At 41.3% G+C, this 20,999-nt stretch overlaps 1 protein-coding gene across 7 annotated transcripts in view; it reads right to left on the bottom strand.

The window, feature by feature from the left end:
- The window catches only part of CALD1 (caldesmon 1), a 181,132-nt gene extending 160,897 nt beyond the window's left edge, over positions 1 to 20,235 (bottom strand). For 2 of the 7 annotated variants that reach the window (XM_034672516.1, XM_034672520.1), the window contains exon 1: positions 19,981 to 20,235. The gene's annotated coding sequence lies outside the window, so the exon portion shown is untranslated. The remainder of the gene's footprint in view (positions 1 to 19,980) is intronic. The other 5 variants (XM_034672513.1, XM_034672508.1, XM_034672530.1 and 2 more) reach the window with 4 other exon arrangements.
- Between the last annotated feature and the right edge of the window lie 764 nt (positions 20,236 to 20,999).

Here is a 20,999-nt window from a genome sequence, read left to right as displayed (position 1 = left end):
CTAAGATATAGAAAAGTAGAAAATATTTGAGAAAACATAGAATCAGAGGATCAGTTTAGGAGATGCAAGAGAGAAAGAGAAAACATGGGAAATGGTGAGAAGGAATTATCACCAAAGTGACATAAGAAAATTTCCCATAACTAAAAGATGTATTTTTCTAGATTGAACAGGCCCACAAGTGGAGAATGAATACAAATCCAAATGATACGAGGGCCCACGTCATGAAAATTCAGAATACTGAAAATAAAAAGAAGAGCCTAAATATTTCCAGAGAGGAAAAAAAAATCTGCCAGCATATAAATATTTAGGAATCAAAATGGCATCAGACTTGCTAAGATCAACATTGATAACCTAGAAGACAATTCAGGCACACTTTGAGAAGTTTTAGGGAAAATGAGTTCTAGCCTAGAATTCTATGCCCAGGCAATTAATCAAGTAGAAGATAAATCAATGACACTTAAAACATTGTGTCTCCTCTGCATGCATGTGCAGGAAGCTCCTAGATGCTCTTCTCCATCAAAACAGGGGAATAAAGAAAGAGGGAGAGTGGGATCTAGGAAGCAAAGGATTCAAATTACAGCCCACATGGAAAGGAAATTCCTTTCAATCCTAGGAAGGAAATTCCTAAGATGACTGTGAAGTAAAGATTTAGAACAGCCAGCCGTGCAACAAACCTAGAAAATTCCAAGATGTTTCCAGAAAGGATATCTTTCAAGAAAAAAAAATTGACAAACACCTGATGTGTTTGACTGTATTGAAAAGGGCTCGACGTTCACATTAGTGATAGAAAACTAAACTAAGCAGGTAAGAGAAATAGGGTAATTATTTAATCATCACGGGAAGAGGGGAAAGGTAGAGGTGTAAGAAATTAAATGTAATCACAGTATACTATGTGGTCAGCGAGGACCAATATTTACAGTCATAATAATGCTGGAAGGGTGAGAAACATGCTGTTCATTTCTGTAGTTTCTCTTCTGTCTCAAAGATCTATATCTATTCTTACACTAATCCCAAGCTGTCTTGATTACAGTGACTTTATTAATTAGACATTACTTATTAACTTTCTACAATTGGAGATAAGGACTGAGCACTTTTATACTGTAGGTTATTAACATTTTCAAATAATACATTCAACATGTTTTGTATAATAAATGCACTACCAAGGACCTAAAAATTCTGAAAAGCCCGGGAAAACTGTGCTTTTATTGTATTTTTTAAAAGTTAATAATTGGACCCATTGCTTTAAATTTGCTGTCTGAAGCTTGAAAAAAAATATTTTGAGCAAATTATTTGAAAATGTAACTAACATTGTTTAAAGTTAAGTTTATCCTATGTTTTCACTTTTCAGACATCCTACATATCATTAATCATAATAAATATAATGGATTTAGCTCATACAGCAAATGATAAAAATCTCTTTGAACTATATTTAGAAATTTAGGTACATGCTAATTATGAAAGATCCAGTTTAAAATAATTACATGGAAATGTTGAAAAGGAAAGGTTTAAAATTTATCAATAGAAAGGAAGATAAAGCAATATTCCTAGAAGACAAAATGGAATCTAAGGTGAATTGATGAAAAGTACACTTTATCAGGAAGATTAGAAAATCATGAACTTACATGTATCAAACAACATAGCCTTGAAACATATGACTAATTTTAACAGCAATAACGACTAACTTTGTAAGGAGAAATGGTCAGATTCACAATGTTTCAGAAGATACTGACATAACTTCCTCGGAAATTAACAGATTAAGAAAGTTTTAAAAATTAGTAAGAATATAAGAGATTTGAACAATACAATTGAACTAAATCAAAAGAACTTTAAGCAAAAGAAAAGTATTGGAGTGTTCATTTTTGTTTTATTGCATAATCTAGCATAAAAGTACCCAGTCTTTTTAAAAATTCAAAACAGTGTGTTACACTAGTCACACTAAGTTAATTAACTAGCAACATTTTTACTCTTACCATCTAGAATTTTTAAAATTCTCTTTTGTGTTTAATTGTCAAAATGATCTGTATTTTACCAAATTAATCTCTTTTTATGGCCCTGACTTTCTGCACCATTTAAACAGGGTATTTGCCTCTTTAGTTTAACAAATTCCACTCTTTTTTCATCTTTTCTCTTGTATTCCTGCTTTTTTCCCCAATCTTCTAGTCATTTGCATCTTCTTGGCCCCTCCTATCAGATGTTGAGAGATTTTATAAATATTTATGAACTGTTCCTTGTCTTTCTTGATGAAGAAAAACATACAAACACCATTTCCATCTATTCACCAGCTATTCCCTGTGTGTGCGAACTGGAACCACTTTGCCTGATCACTGTGATGGTATTTGCTACCAAGACTTTTATAAATACTAAATGGTGCATTTTTTCACGTTGTGTCCCAAGTGAAGCAGGTTCTCTTTATATACCAGAAGGCCAATCCAAATGACACATGTTTGCTTTATCAACCTCTATAAAAGTCTAGTGGTAATTTATATTGATTACATAATAAGAAACTCCATCCCTGGTACAACACGTTCTTTCAGCTGCAGAGCCACACCTGTAGAAATGCTAACTCACATCTGGTTCCATAAATCTGTTCTGTCTGATCCTCTGGAGAGATATTTTTATGTAAACTATATAGCTACACGTGGAACAGGAAAGACCAAAGCAGATGGCTAAATCTAGTAACCATTTCCACCCCAAGCCTTGAGCTCTTACTCTCTTCCTTGACTTTGATGTCTTCTTGAGGGTTGATCCAATCATTCATTTTATGAAAGGTGTCTCTTACCAGCTTCATTTATACTTAGATAATCAACTCAAAGTGCTGATATTGTTGCTTTTAGGAGGTGTTAAGGGCTGCCTTTGAGTCAAGAATATTAGTTTCACTCATTGATAAATGGATGCCTCCAATTATTTTTTATATGAAGATACCAAGAAAGATACCAACATTTCTTCATCATTATATATTCTCATCCTTAATGATTCCACTGTATGTTTATATCTCTACACAGAGCAACTTTAAAAACAAACCAACTATAATGAATCAGAAAAATTGGTTACCTTGAAGGCAACTCATTTGTAATTACTATTTGAACTAAATTTAGCTCCCCCTGTCCAAAAAGTGATTTGCCAGTAAAAGCACAACAATAAGGAAGTAACCTTGACAGAGAGGACAATAATGACCCTCATGAGGGAAAGTTATAAAGCCACAAATCCAAACAACAATAGAGTTAGGAGAGACCATATTTAATTCAACTCCTTCATTATAAGAAGTGATGTCCCAGAAGTTTGAGTCACCTGCCTGATGTCATCAAGTTGCTCAGAGGCAGAAACTGAATTAAATGGATTCTTTCAGCTATTATGCTGCTAACTCATATCTCAAAGAAAGTTTGGAAGCTTAGTACATGGGAGGCTATTATACATTGAGATGATTTCTGTAAGGCAATCCCCTCCATAATTTGTATTTTATTAATAGATATTGTTCATAAGCTGTGAGATATTTTTAAGTTGCCAAGACCTATAGATTTTAAGACCTGGGGAACACGGATCAGGTCTTCTTTTGCTTCATTAGTGTCAGAGCTCTTACAAGTAACTGTGGTATGATGCAACTTAGGAGCAGAGTTTCAGCTGTTCAACAGCCAGGTAAACCCTGTCATGCTCATGCTTTGGTCAAAAACTATAAAATGGCAGTGGTAGGTGCTGCTAGATGTTACCATCTGTTTGGGATGGCCAGCCTCAGTGACAGCAGCAATAGGGTCCAGCATCTGGCATCAGTGTGGAACAGGCTCAGGAATCTGCTAATGGTCTCAAGGGAAACAGACCAGAGAACAGAGGAGGCCCCGGGGAATTTCAGGTGGAAAGTCCTCAGGAGATCGCTGGTTAGCATATGTTTGAGAAAAGAGTCTGCTTATGCAACTTTCACTCAAGGATTACGAGTTCCATCAATATCTCCATAAAGTACGTATTAAATTTTTGCCATATTTAACATTGTTCTGTTTTAAGGGACTTAAAAAAATAAATAAAGGACACGAGGCAAAGCCTAAGGCGATCCAAATAAAATGTGAAGTTGCATTAATAATGCCATCGATACCATTTCATGAGTTGTGACAAATGTGCATAGTAACATCAACAATAGAGGAAAACTGGGTGGGGGCATACCAGAACTCTGTAATATTCTTGCAACTCTTCCGTAAATCCAAAAACTATTCTAAAATAAAATTTTATTTTAAAAATAATAAAAATATACAATTTGACCCACCCATATGATTGCTTTTGCAAGCTTGGCCCCAAGCACACTTGCTAGGATAAAATACGCTTTTCTTCCACTCTTCCTCTCAGTTTCCTAGAGTATTTTTAAACTTTAATATATATGGCTATAGATACTATAATCACAGACATTACAAAGCACAGCACTTTCACATAAGTGATCTCACGTGTTAGAAATGTAAATGCTGATGAAAGGCGATTCTGGTAAAGCTGAGAGTGACAAGATCCTTTGGTTTCAGATAAAGCTTATAAAAAACTTTCCTGGGGGCGCCTGGGTGGCTCAGTAGGTTAAGGTCTGCCTTTGGATCAGGTCATGATCCCAAGGTCCTGGGGTCAAGCTCCGCACTGGCTCCTTGCTCAGCAGGGAGCTGCTTCTCCCTCTGCCTGCTGCTTCCCCTGCTTGTGCTGTCTCTCTCTCTCTGACAAATAAATAAATAAAATCTTTAAAAAAAAATTCTCTGGCTACACTGGAGAAAAAGCTCAAAGTAGATGGTAATCTGTCTTAATGTTCCTTTTTCACCACCACCTTGGGGTTTCAGATGGTCTCAAACAAGATCATTGTCAGTATTGCTTTTTAAGGCAAGAATGGAAAGGAATATGTTTGCCCCAGGAGCGAAAAACAAGGAAAGAAGGAAAGGCTGAAACTGGGGATGGGGCAGCCCCAGAAAGTCAGATGAAGCTGTCACGCATGGGGTAATTTTTGGAAATCTCGAATTTCTAAACTTTGAATCTAGTTTCCTGTATGAACTCATAAGATATATACATGACTTATATCTTCCAAAAAATCCAATTAGCAAAAGTCTTCATATTTCAAAGGAAAAATAAAAGAAAACCATGTCTTAAAGATCTTTTGCCACCTAAAATGCCTTTCCATTAAAGATCTCATTGCTCCCTACCTGGGTGTTAAAGAGAAGGGAAAAGGCCACTGTCAGTTTATAATTGGGAAGCCTGAGGTGCAAGGAGTCCGTTCATAGTCTTGCAGGCTTGTGGACTTGAGCCAGGAACTGGGGCCACTTTTCTATCAGACCACCACCTGGAATCTGAGGCCCCTGCAAAATGTAAGAGCCAAAATTCAAAAACTTAAGCCTCATTGCAAATACTCCCAGGAAAAAGAACTAGCAAGCCAGAAATTACCCCCAATAGAAAGAGTAATTGTTTTAACAGCATATCTAAGAACAGAAATATGGAAAAGCATGAAAGTTAAAAAAAAAAAATCTTCACCTCCTACACTTCTCATTTCCTCAAACACAGGTCAGCAGTTCCAGGCTCGCCGAGATAATCACTCTGTCCAGTTTTAGGGCATTAGAAAGCTCCTTGAGTAGGTATTTCCATTCCACCATTACTGTAACTGTATACCTACCCTGCAGAATGTGGTTGAAGTATTCTGATTTTTCCTTTCCTTATCATCAATCTTTTTAAAAAGAAGTACCTAAGCAACAGAGACATGAGGCCATCATGGCTAAAGTATATGGCTTCCAACAGCAGTAGAACATTTCCAACTGTATAAAGTTCAATGGGAGAAGAAATAAAAAATAGAAGAAGGAGGAAGAAGGGGAGGAGGAGACGGGAGGAGAAGAAAAGAGGAGAAGGATGGGGGAGAGAAGGGAAGGTGGTCAGAAGAAAAGAAGGAAGGAGAAAAATTTAACAAAACCCTTATTTCCTTCTATAAATCTTCTTTCATTGTTTTTTCCTTCATTAATTTTTGAAAGAAAGAAAATGATGGTCAAAATCCTAAAATAAGTAAGCAAACAGAAAAAAAAAAGGAGAATAGCTTTTTCCAGCTGATATAGGGCTATAACTGGCAAGTTTTTCAGATATCTGTGGATTGGTTTGCAAGAGGAAAATGTCCCCCTTTCTCATTTTAGAGCTGAGAAGGAGGTTCAGGCTTTCCTCGCATGGCCTGAATTGATAATGGAAGTGACTTTTCAGAATGAACCCTAAGTTGCATATGACTGAATCATCAAAAGAACAACTTGTGAAGGGATTTAAGTCAATGTTTATTCTTTTTGTCTCGAACTTTATTTCTACTCATGTTAAGCCTGCAGCAGCGCTGCCAGGCCTTGGTACATACTGCTTTAAATGAGAAAATGGCCCAGATTACTGAAGGCATGATGAAGGCAACGCACAGTTAGCTTAGACTCTCATTTTCTCTTCATGTTTCAGGCCATATATTTTCAACTCTGATTGTGTAAAGGGACACACATCAAAAACACATCCTGAAGATCCCAGGCACGTACAGAGCACGTGTCTACATGCCAGTGCTAGGCACAGCTGCTTACATGGTGCAGAGATTGCTCTAGTCTCTGGGCAAAGGTGCTAAAGTGGTGGACAGTCCAATAAGGGCTCATCTGAGACCCAAGGCAGCTTGTAACATTTGCTGGTGGTGGTGGTTGTGCGTGCATGTGTTCAGACAGGCAGGAAATCTGTCCCTCACGTTTAATGGCAGACAAACTGGCCTCCCTGAGATGCAGTCAAGATTGGACCAAAACAAAAGGAGATGACAGATCCCCGAAGAGAAGAGTGAGGAGGGGATGAGGGAAAATAGAACCACACATTGAGTTTCTTGGGGTGGAAATAAAAAGAATCAGAATACAAAAAAACTTTAAGGTACAGAAACAGAAGGAGTGGTTGCTGGGTGAAGTGAGGTCTGTGGAGGCAGGAAACTGGACCATGGATAGGATAACTGTTCATCCCAGTTTGCCTGGGAAAGTCTCCCGGGGCTGTTATTTGAGGGAAATTATTAATTGCTCCTCCCTTCCCTCTCAAAAGTGTCCTGGTTTGGATAATAAATGGCACTGTCAACTCCTTATCCACCACCTCTGGCCTAAGACAGGGTGTAGCCATAAATAAGACTGAAACTAGGAAATGGAACTACGAAGAGCTTTAAGGAAGGGGTAAAGGGAAACAATGGCTAAAGAAGAGAGGGATTAGGAGACAAGGTATAATGCGTGGGCAACTTATAATCAACTATGTGGAATACAGATACACTTAGGAAGAACATTGGAAGAAAAGCGTATAAAAACTTAGGGATGAATGCAGAAGAGACAGAAGAAAACAAAGACAAAAGACAAATGATTCAGAGCACAAATATGTGCAGGCTTCTAATAGCTTCCCCTGTGTGTGGGGCTTCGTGGTTATGATCGGCATGTATAAAAATGACTGCAAAAGGCCAGCCCTGCTTTCCGCCCTGCACCGGCACACACGAAGTCCTGCCTGCTGCTGCTTACATCCTCCGAGGGCTCTGCCTCTCAGACTCAGAGGCTGCCTCAGCCAAGCCTTCCCACCAAGCCCCCTCCCCGACTTCTGATGGCTGCATACATAATAGTCTGCCACTGTGGTTTCATGGGCTTCCACAGATAGACCACAGTATGTGAAGCTGCGTTTCACTGCGTCATTTCAGAGACCTCTTTTGACTTTTTACTGGATCAGAATTTTGTATTGCAAAAGGCAGAAAGTCAATGTCAAGGGCAAGTTCAAAAGGCCAAGTGATTTCTAGCTGAGCAATTCCTAGACCCAGAGGGAAGATGGAATACCACCAGCAATAGGGTCTTGACATTTAGAGGTTCAGAAAATATGCGGTATGGATTTCCGTTACCATTTTGAACTGGAGCATGTTATGGCTTGAATTGTGTCTCCCTCAAAATTCTCATGTTGAAGTCCTAACCCCTGTACCTCAGAATGTGACCTTATTTGGAGACAGGATCTTTAAGGGGTAATCAAGTTAAAATGAGGTCATTAGAACAGGCCTTAATTCAGTATGGCTGGTGTCTTTTAAGAGGAGGAAATTTGGGTAGAGATACAGATACAGGGAGAATGCTATGTGAACATGAAGACAGCCATTTACCAGCCAAGGAGAGAGGCCTGGGACAGATCCTCCCCCCAGAGCTGTCAGAAGGACTGACACTGCCAACACCTTAATGTTGGACTTCTAGCCTCCAGAACTGTGAGACACTAAATTTCTGTTGTTTAAGCCATCCAAATTTGTGGTACTTTGTTACAGTAGCCCTAGAGAACTAATACCTCAGACGCAATCTGGTCAAAGATGGGAGTTAGGAGAAGTTGACCAGACTTTTCATAGTTTCTTCATTTCCCTGAGAAGACTAAGTAATTCTTCTTTGAGTTATCTAAAAGAGTGGGCACTCCCCGTGGCACAAATGGACTGGCTGACACTTAGGAAATAATTTCAATTGCTCAAGCCTCAGTTTCCCTCTCCATGAAGTTGGATATAGGGCCTGTGTTCTGAAACCCCCACTATGACTCTTATTAAGGCAAAGGGTGATCATGTGAATATTCTGAGTCTGAGGCAGGAAGGTCAAACTTACATGTAAAGACTTATTAATAAATACTATCTCTGAGAACAGCTGACAAGGTGAGTGGACTCTAACTTCTTGAGTCAACCTGTGCAGAGAGGTACACTCTCTGACTTCCTACCTGAGCCTCATAGAACCAGCTCTGTGTTGGCCCTTTGAATATCGAAATTTGACATAATCAGAAACTAAAATAATTCATATATTTGGACAAAGAGTTTTCATCTTTCAGTACATAATTCCAGAATATTTCCCCTGAATCAGGGAAAAGGGTGAAACCTGCCTGTTAAACTATCTCTGCTACCAAGAAAGGAAAACACAAAAGAATTTCTGCAGGCTTTTTTTTTTTTTTTTAACTGCTATAGGCCTAGATTCTCATCCTGTCTCTCACTTGAATTATCTCTTGAGTCAGTAGTGAAAGAAATGGTGTTTAGCCCTGCTTCCTTATATGGCAGGGAATGACAATGTGCTTGTCTATTTGAACTGCAGTGTGGCTCTCTGACAAATTATAATGATTGGTTATGGAAACCTCCTGCTCTGGTTTCCATCGTATTCCTGAGGAAAGACACAGAACAGACAGCTGTAGGGAAATGGGAAGGGCTGGACTCAGGGAGTGGCACTGAATCTGGCTCTGCCATTTGCCAGTTGTGTGACTTTGGGCAAGTTCTTTAATTTACTTTACTGCCCTGAGACAGTTATCTTCAACTAGAATGGTGCCTGTCACACAGCAAGTGAACGAGCTAGCTTATCTTCTTAACCATCTCTAATGTACAAGGGCTTGGGATAACCATCCATCCATTTCAATTCACTGTCTATCCCAAATTCAGCATTTTTTCTCCAGATAAGTCTCAGTCTTCTCCTCTCTCTGTATCTCATTCTCTCCTCTCTCCTTTTCCCCTCCCCCCGTCTCCCTCTCTTATTCCAGGTCGAAAACACTGAAACCTAAAAAACGACCCAGCCTCAGGAGTAATAAACCCCGTTAGCCATACCAGACAAAGATGATGTAGAGTGTTAAAGTCAGAGCACATCCAATGATAAGGGCAGGGGAAAAATTTTGTGGTTGAAAGGGGTGGTGGAGGTCGTCTGCTTCTGCAAAGCAGGGCTGCATGAGCTCCAGAGACAGACAGATCTGGTTAGAAAGAGCTTACTCTGACCTGAACAGGGTTTCCTCTAACTGCTGTCTACTGGTCCCAGTCCCACCTCAGGGAGAACCTGACATGAAAGAAGGTGGCTTCTTTTGCTCCATCTACATAATGGCCATGGAGTAGCCAAGCTGGGAGAGTGTGGCTCGGGGCGTGGGGACTAACAGGAGTCCATGCCTACAGATAGCCTCACTGGAATCACAGCCGATAGCTGATGGTTTTTAATTTAGTGCCAGCACGTGCACAGTTTAGAGACATTATTTCTAATCCTTACAAATAATTATAAGAGGGAGGAATAATCATCCCCTTTTTATAAGTGAAGAAACAGTCCAGGAAATAGTCAATTTGAGATTCAAACTCAAGTCTTCCAGATTCCGAAGCGTGTTCTCAATGGGGTGCCTGGGTGGCTCAGTCGTTAAGTATCTGCCTTCGGCTCCGGGCGTGATCCCAGGGTCCTGCGATAGAGCCCAGCATTGGGCTCCCTGCTTGGCGGAAAGCCTGCTTCTTCCTCTCCCACTCCCCCTGCTTGTGTTTCCTCTCTCACTGGCTGTCTCTCTCTCTCTCTGTCAAATAAATAAAATCCTTAAAAACAAAAAAAACCAAAGCTTGTTCTCAAATGGGTCACACCTCCAGAGGCACACACAAACCAGGGGTCTCCATCGTTGGAGTAATTAGCAAAAAGCAGCACAGCATGGTTGGCTGAGCCTATGACTATGGAGCCACTTAGCCACCTGGCTCTGCCACTGACTAGCTTTGTGACCTTAGATATGTCACTTAACCGAATCATAACTCAGTTTCCCCATCTGTAAATTTGGTTGTTGTATGAAGATTACTTGTTTGATTTTTATCTAATAAACACCTATATGCTACGTAGCACGTGCCGGGCACTGTTGTAAGCACTCAGTAATGATAATTAGAGAGGAATCAATGAGTTCAAACATGAATACTGGCTTCAGCTTTCTTATCAAGAAAGTCTTATGGACATTTATTTCTTTACTTTTTTTAACTCCCTACTATGTGTGGGGTGAGGCACTTTTTTAGTTTCAAGTGGCAGCACTGAAAAACCCGAAGTCCCTGATTCATGGCAGTTATGTTCTAGAGCATAAGAGACAATCAACAAGTAAACAAATAAATAGGCAATCATAAGCGTACATTATGAATCTGCATGCAACAAAACAACAGAAGTATTGTGAATGGCTCTCCTGCGTAGAGGCTAATTTTACCAACTTGATACCTTAGGTGTGCTAGGAAATGTGTCACAAGCAGCTCTGGCGGGGTAGGCAGGGGGAGGGGAGTCTGATTTGTAGCATTTGCTAATTTCAGTGGTGTATTTCCCTCATACAGACACAATGAATTTAACTAACCTCCGGAGTACAGATAATAATAAAACATAAGAAAATAATTAGGAAGGAATGAGTTTTGAGTATTTATTACCTTGGTTTTTAATATAATTAATTGTCAGTTGATATAATTTAATTTCTAATAATGACTATGTTTAACAACCGGTTCTCAAAATCTTAAAAATTTAACAGTTGGCTTTTGGGAGCTCATTTGAGCTGGCTTTCCACACTCCTGTTTCGGGTACATGGAGAGGGGGGGCCAGTGTCAGAGGGCAATGAGACCCAGTCGGTGTGACGTCATTATGCACGTGGATCCTAATCCAATTCCTTTTTAGCTGCTCTTCTCCAGCAAGCGCTGCCTTCATATACACAGTGGAAGCACTGCTCTGTAAACCAAACAGCATCTGTACAAATAAGTAGCAATTCTGGCATTCTTAGTGGATCAGGTTACTCATGCAGAGATACTTTTAGCTCTACAATCCTTAGCGAATATAATTTATGTCCTCGCTGCCCTGAATATGGTAGCTTCTTCTGTGCAGGTTACATCTTCAGGATGTACTCCTGACTGCTGAGTAAAGGAAGACCCTAGGGATGGATTTTCGGTTCTGCAAAAGCATTCACCTGAGGCCTCTTGTCTCTTAGGGCTCATCACATACTTCTGAAAGGGCCATCCCTGGAAACATCGAAGCCTGAGGCTATGATGGCCCTGGCCTCAGAGGAGATGTAGGGTAAGGGTGGAGGAAGCTTCTCCCCTCTTCCGCTCAGGATTTGTACACTCCTTACTCCAAGGCTGAGAACAGAGAAAAACATCTTCTGTTTTTCCTGGTAACTTAAATACTTAAAGTAACCTGAACAAACATCCTAAGGACAGAAATACTTAAAAGAGAAAATTTTTCCTCACTTCACCCCTCCCCCAAAGCCTAAATTTCACTTAGTAATGGTGGCTGGAACAGGAAGTGGAAATACCATGAGAAATTTTATTCTTGCCACATTTCCAATGCTTTACAAAAGCAAACACTGGAAATCTCATCAGAAAGCTTGACCTTACAGGGTTGATAGCTTTGCGCCCAAACCAAAAGAGTATGGGAAGCTGGAGGAATTTTCAGATAAATATTCTAGCTCTTCCAAAGAGACTTTTTGGGAAAACTGATTATTTGGAATATACAGCTGTAACTTTCAGAAAGAAATTACTCAAAACTAAACAACCAGGCTTCTGCAGAATAAGTTACTCCATATATCTACTACAAATGATTTTAAGCAGAGATGTACTGAACTGTTTCTGTAGGCGTTGTAGCAGAATCACCAGAGTTTTTACAGACTACAGATTCTGGACCTTGTTCTAGACCTACTGGATCACAATCTCCAGGGGATGGGACTCAGCGATTTAGGTTTTCAAAAAGCCCTACAGTTGATCCTGATTAAGACACTGGTTAAGATCTACTGGACTATAGATTATAAGCAAATCAGGCTGTATTGTAAAATCGAAATCCCTGAACTGTTAAAATGGGACATTCTCTCTTGCTTCTTTCAGGAGAAGCAATCCAGTGGACTGAAACAGGTGACAGCCCGGGACTTAAGAGCTGTGTGTCCTGGAACCACCTTGCCACTAATTAACTGGGAGACCTTGGTCAAGTCACTTGGTTTGTTCTTTCATTCAACAGATAACAGGCTTCTGCGATGTGCCAGAAACTGGGTATATATTAACAAAAAAAAAAAAAGATGTTTCCTGCCCTTATAAATCTTACCAACATTAATCAAAGAAACCTACAAAGACATGTATAATTTTACTTGATGTGGCTAGGCTTTAGTCTCTCATCTGGAAAATGAAAAATCACTAGTTCTTTTTTTTTTTTAAAGAATTTCTTCTTAAAATCCTGAATTTCTTGTCCCAACTTCCATGTAATATAATTATGGTTTAAGTCCACTGACTGAGAAAATACCAAAAGCTACTATGAATTCAGTAACTATTTTAAGTAAATTAACATTTTATCATCATAATGCATCTATATAATTAGAAAAATAGAAGCATGTATTGTGTAAGAGGTACTTACTCAGTCTGTCAAAACCATTTGCTGCATATATGGATTTGTTTACCTCTTGCAATAATTTTGTGTCCTCCCAGAGAACCAACGTGCAGAGGTTAGGAACCTACGGACTGCATCAACGATGTGACATATATGGTACTGGAGTAGCAACGTCCCTTTTCACAACAGACATCACTGTCAGCGGTAGCATTTGTTGCCCCCAGTGAGCCTCTGAATCCTTCCCAACACATTGTTCTAGGTGGTCGCTACCAATTGTTTGGAGCTGGCAAACAGATGAAAAGTGATTTGCGCTCCCTTGGCTAAATGCCTCCTGGCTTTAAAAATACAGGATACATGTATTCAGTACTGCTGTCTTGAGAAACGCGAATGCCTTCTGCCCTTTCCACCTAAAAGGACTCCAAATATTTGAAGACATCCATTGCGGCCCCAATTTTCCTTTCTTTGGGATTAGATCCTTTATCTATTCCTCATCTTCTGTTCTCCTGACCCTCTCTGATTCTTGGCACTCATTCCTGGATGCAAAGTTGCCAATGCTTCTCTGAAGATCAAGCCCAGAATAGAGCATGTTTTTTTGTTTTGTTTTGTTTTGTTTATTTCCCATGACAGACATCGAGACAGGTGTTCAGTGAATGAAAGATTACACTACAAACACTGCAGAGAACTGAAGCGTTCACTGATGGAGTGCACCAGCTTTTATGCATTTAGTTTATGAAGTACTGTAATTTACATTGAGATGTAGTGGTTTTTATTTATTACAGTTACTAAATCATTATTTATTGAATTTTAAAGATTGCTTTAGTTTGGGAGGAGCCATAGCACACCTATGACTCACAGGAAGTTTCTTGCCAACAAAAACACTCAAGTGTTTTTCTTTAGAATCTTTCTCAAATGGGTAATTCTTATCTTTTCAATTATCAGTGGTGCAAGTTTTCAAGCTAACCTCCCTTATGATCAGTTCATTGGGCAATGCCAAAGTGGTCATCAAGTACTGTATGACCCTGACATTGTTTGCCTCTCCAGGAATTCAGTCACATAAAAATTGGACTGACATTTATTGATAGCTGTTGGACATTTCAGCTAATTTGCCTTCCATGCCTAACTTTCTCTTCTAACTAAAATTTCCCACTGGGCTTTTTATTTTCCCCAGGGGTGATGGTGACTACTGCTGTTCAGTCCCACTGATAATTCATCCATAAAAATGCCAGTAACTTCTGATATCCTCCTGCTAAGGGATTTGCCAAAGACTATAGTTATCAGCTGAACCACTCAGGTCTCCTCTCAGACTCTGACCAGGAAGCACAGAAGGAACTTTCCAGTCTGCAGAATAGCAGAAAGGAGCAGTCACATGAGCTGCCGCTGAGTTACATTAATGGAAGCACATAGACCTCTGCTGAGATACTTTGACCGACCTTGATTTCAACCCCATTCTCTATGGATCCTGGTCCTATCGTGGCTTCTGTTCTTGGATTCCCTTGTGAGTCCATCCCTTTATTATTCCATATGTATCTTTTTTTTTTAAGATTTATTTATCTCAGAGAGAGAAAAAGCGCACATGCATGCGTGCATACAAGTGGGGGGAACAGAGGAAAAGAATCTTCAAGCAGACTCCTCACTGAGAGCGAGCCCAAGGCAGGGCTCGATCTTACAACCCATGAGATCGTGGCTGAGCCGACACCAAGAGGTGGGTGCTTAACCAACTGAGCCACCCAGGTACCCCCCCCGCCGTATGTATCGTATAATCCTGTCCCTTTACTTGAGCTACTGCAGCCTATTAACACAGGGTCTATCTGTTCTGAGCACTGTGCCAGGTGTTCTCACCCACGTTACCGTACCTGTCTGCACACTGCCTTGCTAAACAGGCTCTTGGTTTCTAAACCTCCGCCTGCCTTTTGATTTTTGCTATTTTTCTTTTACTCAGCTGGCTGTGATTCACACGTTAGTCCATTGTTGTACTTTATATCCATTCTGGCTTAGCCTTCCTGACCCCGGTGGAACTAATGTCCTTGATGCTTCTGGTCCTTGGACCCCTTGGGCACTTTTCCCTGGTCCTGCCCATCTTTAGCACACAGGAGAAATCTGCCCAGTTCCCCACATTGAGACAAGCGAGAGGGAATGTTACATGTGGGTGTCAAAGGAACTAATTACATATTCCTACTTAATATGTCCCTTTCCTCGTAAGATGATTTCCTTACAGCCAAGTGTCACAAAACAATGCCAGAAGCCTCAGGAAGTGATTAAAAAGCAATTTATCTTCAAGTTATCCATTACTGAAATATATATATATATATATATATATATATATATATATTTAAACAAAAGCCATGTACTAAAATGAGTGCTTACTAAGAACACTCAATTCATTTAAAACATCTCCCCTCAAATACTTTCCTTCATTTACTCCTTGACTGCTACCTAGCAATCCTTTTCCTAAGCTTGCGGTGCTCTCTCAGCACACGCTTGGCAGCAGCCATCCCATCCCCAGCCTCTCCAGCCCCTACAAGCTCCCCACAGAAAACTGCTTCTCTAGAGATGATGTCCTTATCTTTGAAATGGGGGCCATATGAAGCCGGCTTCTATATGTCTGTGCATTCACACCATCCTTTCTTCCTTTCAGAAAATCTGGGAAACGGAAGGACACCTCCACTCACGTTCTGATCCCATCCACCCTTGTCTCCAATGGAAATCAAGACTTTACTTCACTCCACACCCCAACCTTCCCCGGCTCACAGTTTCTCACTTCTTAGTCACAAAAGGTGGGTTCACAAGGGACCGCAAGGGTTTAGTTTTTATCAGGTTTCAGAGGTATCCACAGCCACCACCATGCGGGGAAGAACAAACGACAGCCTACCCCATCCCCTCTCCCTCCCACACCCGGCCATCCTTTCCTTCCTGCCCCCCTCCCACACTCACTCACTGCCAGCCAACTGTGAGTTTGGGGGTGAGAGGCAGAGTGATTCTTTTTCCACAGAAATTGCCCCAACATCTACTGTGTCTGCTCTAAATTTTCCCCCTCTGCCTAAAAAAGGGAAGAGGCTTTCCCCTATCTTGAACATAACCAGGCTTGACCCTTCTGCTGTTCTCTGGGCTTCACCCTAAAGCTGGGACATGGCAGACAGTGCTGCATCAGGAAAGCCCTTGTTTGCAGGGGAGCTGGGAGAGACAGGACGGGGGAGGGGGGGAAGGAAAGTTAGGGAGGCCACCAAGGGTCAGTCTCAGGAGAACCAGCTGGGGATACTAAAGATTGAGGGAAACAGGGGGTGGGGGGAGGCTCGATCCATGGAGCAGCCTGGTCTCAATACCAACAGGAACCACAGCCAGGTGCTCCTGATTACCTCACCCTCTACAAGGCCCAGGCTTGACATGCTGGGATTAGTTCCATGCTTTTGGCTGGAGGCAGAGAAGCTGCCTCATTTACTAAGGCCTTTCTGTTGTCAGCACCTTGTCACTGGTCTTCTACTCAACTGGATCTTCAGATTTCTTGGTTCCTGGATATGGCCATGTACCATTGATAACCCATCTTATTCTGCCTCCTGATATTTGTGTTCTTCTGGTCCCTGCCCACCAGAGCTAGAGTTTAGATAACACTGAAGTAGACCAGTATTCCCAGGACTCAGGGCGCAGGGTTCTAGAAAGAACTAGGATTCAGAAGGTACTACTCAAGGGTCCTCAAATATGAGGAAGGAGCAGATAATCAGGAATGCTAGTAAGAAGTGGAGGATACAGTCAAGATGGATACAGTCAAATTGTACACAGCTTGGAGGATATAGCCTACAGAAAAGAGGGGCAAACAGCCTTATCTCAGTTGGATATTTTAACCACTATGGGAGGTAGGAGAAGCAACATCATGCCCATTCCACACATGAGGTCAAAGAGTTGATGGCTTCCTCAAAGGTCTGCGCCATCTAAACAGGGGAACCCGTGCTGGGACTGAGCTCTCATAGCGGTGCTCCTGAGTTTAGCCCGAGCTACAAGTATCTCTTTAAATTACCCAAGGACTCAGAACCTATGGGCATCTCTCTATGGGAATCTCTCTAAGGACAAACTTGCATCAGCTTGATAGATGAAGGGCTTTCAGTAAGGATCTAATGGTTCTATTTTCAGGCTCTGAGAGAATTTACCCAGAAAACTCTTTTAAAGTCTGAAAATTCTTTGGCAGCATCTAACCTCCTCCTTAGGCCTACCATGCTATTTGCATACCACTTTGTCAGCATTTTCCCCGTCCCCCCACCATGGCCTCACTCCACCACATTTCCAAGACATGTGATAGACTGCAGGCAGATGGGGACTGAGCTAATTCCTTACCATGCCCGTCTCTGCGTCACTTTTCTGTCTCACTGGAGAATCACTGATGAGCAGCCCTGCTACCATGAAGATACCACGAGGTTGTCTCCATGACAGCTCTATGTGGGGTTTGTTTGTTTGTATTTCTTTTTATTGGGTGAGGGGAGGCAGAGAGAGAATCTCAAGCATCCTCCATGCCCAGTGTGGAGCCTGACACAGGGTTCAACCTCACAACCCTGAGGTCATGACCTGAGCTGAAATCAAGAGTCAGACGCTTAACTGACCAAGCCACCCAGGCGCCCCAACTATATGAAGAAAAGGCCTACCAAGGTGCATTTTAGGCTTATCAGACCGGAGAATACCCACGCTGCATTCAGGACCAACCTATTCCATTCGCCACAAAGCAGGAAATCCTCAGGCCGGTCACAGGAGCCAATCAGGACTGTTAATAGCCTCAGCATCAGGTATGCTTCTGTGTGTCTCATTTAAATCCTTTAAGCTGCAGTTTGAACCTGGTTCTCCTCTTAACTTTAATGCAAGAATTGCATATTTATTTAAAGCAATTTTTTGGCCTGAATTATTTAATTTATTCTATTTATTCCCTTGGTTTTGAACCAATGGAAACAACCTAGCATGTCACCTATGGGTCCTTCCACTGTACATTCCTCGTGTGTACGGAGATCAATTTTTTATTAGTGATTTGTCATTCTAGACCTTTGCCATTGTATTTCTCCTTACTAAATGATTTTACTAAAACGAAAGATTTTGCACCACAGTTTCATCATGCTCTGTTTACTGCCCCAGTTGGGGAGATGTGTTCTAGCTAATATTCAGCTGGAGGAAAGTAGCACAAAGAGCTGCCCAAAATTCAATATAAAGTCAAATATCAAACCCCCTTGCTCCAGCACATAACTACAGAGAGTACAACACTTATTTTGAAAAATGTGTTTTTGTGGTTGTTGGGGGATGGGGCGCACACAGGAAGAGAGAGAGGGGAGTGTGGTGGCAGCAAAGTTTGAACTTTCAGGGATTTGGAGATGTTGGTTTCAAAATGGAATTTATCCTCAAATCCCAAGATTATAGATTTCCTTCCAAACTGCATTCCCTACATGGTTTAGAGAACAGTTGAAAAAGAAATTGCTCTCCATATTTTGATTGACATTAAAAACACTGTGAAAATAGTTTGGAACTTGATCTCTTTGAGGGAAGGACAATAATCAAACTATAGCTTTCACTTGCAGCCCTTTCTCCCACACTTACTCAGAACCGTTCCAGGAAAAGAAATTCACAGGGAACTCTGTTCTCATATATCACTTCTAGGAGGGGAGAGAGGCATTCTCAAGAAAATTATCCCCAAACTTCTAAATACAAAGAGAAAAGATTATTTAATGAATCTCAACACAAAACCACCTCACTTGACAGAACAAAATCAAATTCAGTCATTCGGAGCTGAAAACCTTTAATATCCAAGTTTATTTAAAAATTATCAGACTTGTCCTTCTTGCCACATACCACCTCGTCTTCACTTAAGCTCTAGCCATACACGTCTGGTTTTGCCAAACACATTAGAAAGATTTTACTATTCCAGTTTACAAGTCCATCTGTATAGCCCTGTTAACAGAAGGGATCTATGAATACCAAGTACTTTGTTCTCATACACTTTTTTTGACCATGTATTACCATAGCACTAAAATTCCCCCACCCTTTACAATCAGCTCTTTCTAAAAGGAATTCCAGGCTACTACCAACTGGCTGCCTTGTACTACTGTTTAAGATGCCCAAATATGTCTGACTATGGAAATGAAAGCCTGCTTCCTCCCTTTCTGGAACACACTTGCAAAACTACATCTTTTCAAATTCTCTAGTCACAGGCACACTTTCAAACAGAAAATAAGATTTCTTAAGGAACAGTTTGGTAGGATGTTAAATGCGATTTCTAAAAACACACCCCATGCATTCTCTCATTATTAGGTTTTATAGGAAACAGATCATGGTAGGCATCTTCCTGTCTTGGGAAATATCAGATCAGTTACATTAACCCAACTGGTGCTAGACGCTCTTTCCACCTCTGACCTTATTTCCTTGCAGCTCTAGAAGTTCAGCCTTAAAAACTGGTAGCAGAATAATATGTAAATGGCTTTGGTTAAAAACCATTACTTTTTGGCTTCTCATTAACCTAAAAAGTTGTTTTTAAAGTAAAACCTCTCTAGATGTCTGGGAATAAAAGGTGCAGGAGAGACCACCAGTGTGGGCAGACTGGCACAGCCTGCCTGCTGGCCCTGGCCCGTGGCTACCAGGTAGAATCCCCGTGGCACTCCTAAACAAAAGGCTTCCCTTATCAAGGTTGCCGGTGGTCCCTGAGTCTAGGTCTCTATGTGATCTCTCCTCTTGTCCCAACTCCAAGAACAGAACTTGAAATCTCATCCTGTTTGTCTTCCGCGAACATCTGCAGGGCAGCAAAGCCCAGTCTGGCTCTGAGAATCTGCATGGTTTATTGGCTTTTACAGTCTTGCATCTCCAGCTACCTTAAGCAGGAATGTTGACTGAAACCCAGAGAAAGCCCCCAGACTCTCTGGAAGAGATTAAAAGAAAGCTCTCTGTGGCTTACCTCGCAGGCTGCAACTTCTTCCTGGGGACTAAGTCGGAAAGGAAGGACTGATTTCTCTAGCAGGAGCACAGCAAGAGGGCAGGCAGGCAGGCAGCCTAATACACACTGCTCTATTCAATAAAACTCCAGACCGCCCTTCCTTAGCCCCTCCCAGAAGTCCGTGCTAAGTGAACACATATCCCCTATGTTTACAGTTGGCAGTCGGTGGTATGCATTGTCCTGTAGTTTTTCTAATAGGGCAGCCAATGACGACACCCGGCCGAGGTGGATGCAGCCTGCCTGTGGAGATGCCTGTCATTCCCTAGGCATGCTCAGGAAATCACTCATCAGAAAAACCAAGACCTAAAAAGCTCTGAAACTGCGTGCAGGCTGCCAAAACCAGCCAGCTACATGCCCTTTTTTGGTTATCCTTAGCAGGGCCTCTGGAAGTGAATCCATTGTCAGGAACAATCATAAGAAATGTTAATCTTGGAGAAAGAGGCTGTCTTGTAGAACGCAAATGCAACTTTAAAAAGAAAGCACAGTCTTTAAAGTTAACAGTCCATAAGTTTAGTGGGGTGGGGGTGGGGAAGGCGTTTTGATTGAGGGCGTCCTAATAGCATATTTCCTTTAAAACTAGTTGTGGATACAAAATGAAATTAAATTGTTATACAATTTCAAAGCCTGCAATGGCCAGGACCCAGGTCTGGTGTACAGACTAAATTCTAACCTGGAAGAGGCACAGCCCCCTAAAAATATGTCTACATGTGTTATAAAAACAACTGACAAAAAAAGCTTAGGTCTTTTTTAGTAGGTAATGTTTTCCAGAATAAGTGTAGTGCCAGAAACTCAGCTAGGCAGGGTCGTACAGGCTTGGCTATCGTCATTGGCTTTCCACATCACCTCCCTCTCTACCTCCCCTTTGTTTCCTCAGATTTGGCAACAGGGAGACATTGCTAGGAACTGTGCACAACAGCAAGGGTGTGAAGAGCCCCTCTGGGGCTGGTGTAGACGATGCACATGCCCACAGAGATGACACT

This window comes from Ailuropoda melanoleuca, chromosome 1, assembly GCF_002007445.2.
Source record: "Ailuropoda melanoleuca isolate Jingjing chromosome 1, ASM200744v2, whole genome shotgun sequence".
NCBI lineage: Eukaryota > Metazoa > Chordata > Mammalia > Carnivora > Ursidae > Ailuropoda > Ailuropoda melanoleuca.
The sequence above is the reverse complement of the archived record's forward strand: the minus strand, read 5'-3'. Positions and strand labels throughout refer to the sequence as shown.